This window comes from Cibotium barometz, chromosome 27 (genome assembly GCF_041138505.1).
Source record: "Cibotium barometz isolate CiBa-2024 chromosome 27, ASM4113850v1, whole genome shotgun sequence".
NCBI lineage: Eukaryota > Viridiplantae > Streptophyta > Polypodiopsida > Cyatheales > Cibotiaceae > Cibotium > Cibotium barometz.
Genome location: NC_141072.1, coordinates 40,365,389 through 40,368,594, shown reverse-complemented (window position 1 = coordinate 40,368,594; position 3,206 = coordinate 40,365,389).

The following is a 3,206-nucleotide window of genomic DNA, read 5'->3' as shown; positions in this document are numbered from 1 at the left end:
CAACACCAAACAAACTCACTTCTAGGGTACAGATGTGGTTAGTGGTGTGAACACCCTCTTATTTAGGGTCAAAAGATAAGGCCTCCGTGCCTATAAAAGCGTTGTACATGGTGGAAGTCTTATGCTCATAATTCTTATACACTTAAATATTAGATTTAAAACATATACTCTTGCATTTTTAAAGAGAGTATTCTATATATACACGTTATATTCTTTATATACACATTATATATCATCTTTTCTTAAATCTACACACACATACACATTAATATATATATATATATATATTCATTTCTCTCTCACACACACTCTCTCTCTGTCTTCAAATATAGATGATATAAATATGCATCTCTCTCTCTTTCTTCCTAGAGAGAGAGGGAGCTACTTGGTTCAAGTGGACTTGATCAAGGAGTAGGACAGTTGACAGTAGGAGAGTAGGGCCTCGGACACTCGGACACTATCTAATGAGCAGACTTGAATGGCAACGGTTGCGAGACTACTACAAGATTGGAGACGTACAAGCTGAGTACAACAGACAACAAAAGGGGGCGTGTGCTAGACTTGAGAGTCCACAACAAACAACAGACAACAGAAGAGGACGTGTGTGTCTAAGGGCGAGTGTAACACTCTGATCAAAGGGGGAGCGTGAGTGCCCAGGCATGTGTGCCTAGGTGTGAACATGCTAGGGTGATGCCCGTGCGCCTTGCACCTAGGCGTGAACATGCTAGGGTCACAACAAGACAAAGCACCTACAGACGCGCACACAGACGCGTTTACTCAACTAAAAAAAAAACTTACGGGCGCGTCTATTTGCACGTCTATTAGCGCGTCTAACAGACCCGCGTCTAAAGGCGCGTTTAAAAGATAGCAAACAAACACGCCTATAGACGTGCATATAGACGTGTAAATAGATGCTCGGGGAGAAATTTTAAAAAACATACAGATGCATACGCAATTATAGAGGCGTTTGTAGACGCGCAAATAGACACTTCTTGAACAGACAGACGCTTATATAGACGCGTTTATAAACGCGCTACAAAATATTTTTTAAATTTTGTGTGCTTGAACAACAGAATGCTATGTATATTGTGTATGCTATGTAGTTACAGGAATCCCATTTCCACATTGTGTAATTCAATTCTTACAGCCAACCGCATTTTAATTAGCACTCTTGCAATCACATCTATAGTCGACATTAATTACAATTCCAAATAAAACATTACAACTCCAAAACGTTTAGTTACAAGGCATTAATTGATAGCTCAAAAAGTGCTTGTATGTACATATAGCACGAAGCTAAGCCACGTCCTGTGGTGTTTTTGTTAAAATTATGTGCTTTGGTAATCATGGGCAATTTTTGGAAAGCAGTGATGTACATTTACCAGCCTACACCAAAATCTCACTTTTTGTATTCTGTGTTTTGCGTCTAAATACGCATCTAATTCTCAGTGTAGACGCACTAATAGACGCGCTAATACACGCGTAAATAGACGCGCTGTTAGACGCAGTGTTAGATTCTCAGTGTAGACGTACGAATAGACGTGTCACGCGTTGTTAGACGCGCCCGTAATTTCTCTATTCAAGCAACGCCTATAGACGCGCCCGCTATTTTGCGCGTCTATCAAGCGTGTCTATAGTTGCTTTGTGTTGTTGTGGGTGATGCCCACACGTGTGCACCATGCCACGTACACTCCTAGGTGTGTGCCCAGCCTCTCCCGAACCTCCCTCAAGCATTGTTTGGTGATAGTGTCCGTAAATAAGTAATATAGATTTAGCAAATGATTTGTATCATGTCCTTAAATGCTTTGTTGGTGGTTTATAGTGTAAGATAAGATCTATAAATTATAAAAGAGTTTTAGAGTTTACTCCATGGCACCAAGGACATACAATCATTGCAACCTTCACATACAACACTGGCAAACTAAGGTCATGTTTCAGCACTAGAGCAAGGTGTTAAAATATAGAAGCTTGAGGCTATGCCAAGCTATCGTGAACATGAGGAAGATGGTCATTGCCTTGGTAGGCACAAGTTTTAGAGACACATGCAATTTGTATTGTATTATGTATGATGATGATGTATGCATTGTTGTTTACAAGGGTGACCTCTTAATATTGAGAGTGTGAGTGAGTGAATAGTTACAAGTTTATTATAACAGCTCGTTGTATGCGTATAGGTGCAAGTGAAGCAAGGATGCATGCATGTGTATGCATATAGTGTGAAGCATACTTAGCATTTTCCCTCCCTAGAGCTAGGGTTTTGTTTTGTGAGTAATACATGTGCAACAATGTGCGTGTATGGAGTAAACCGTGAGTGTATGAAGTAAAGCATGTATGGAGTAAACCATTGACATCCAAGTCACATCAATCATAAACCTCATGGGTCTGTGTGTAGCTTGCTTTCTAATGTGGGTACAAGAATTATAACTTAGCCCATATCAAGAGGGGCTTTCAGATTGTAAAACAAAAAGAGAGAGTATGCATTCCGATGTCATATTCAAGACCATCTTGTGGGCGAGTGTTTCCTCACATTGCCATACCCTGCGTACCCATGGTGATGTGGTGGGGGTATCCACGGCCCATAATTCATGGGCAGGCAATCTCCCCCACCCATACATGGGCGGTGGGTGGGGTATGTGTAAAGGGCCTAAGTATGTGGATGGATCCAAGAATATCAGATATATCTGAAAAGGGAGAATATAGTCAGATGGAAGTGTCCCTGATGGTGTTAATGGCCTCTGATGAAACCGGGGAGGCCCATCACGTGTAGAACATCCTAAGCAGTTTATCAATGTGAGGATCATCTGTAAGGATGTTGATCAAAATTGCAAGTTCGTAGCTGCCTGACTTATAGATCTGCGCTGTCGAAAGCTCGAAGGGAGCCTGACATGGCAGGGGACTTGGTGGAATCAGTATCGACCACGAGGGGTGGCAAGCTGTTGAGGTTGTCACCAGGGACAGCAGTAAGAAATTATTCCAAGAGATCGGGCGCCTCCGCATGCAAGGAAGTGGCAGCAATGTAGAAGCCCACGTAGGAGGCCATGGAAAGCCCAAGGAGGATTCCCCCCATGGAACTGTGGAGATGGGAGCAGCAGGGGCCTGGCTTGCAGCAAGACAAACATCAATGTGTGTAACTACATCTTCATCCAGGGAAGATGCCTGGGGGATGAATTGCACCAAGGTGGGTGCGTGCAAATGGAACGACAGCC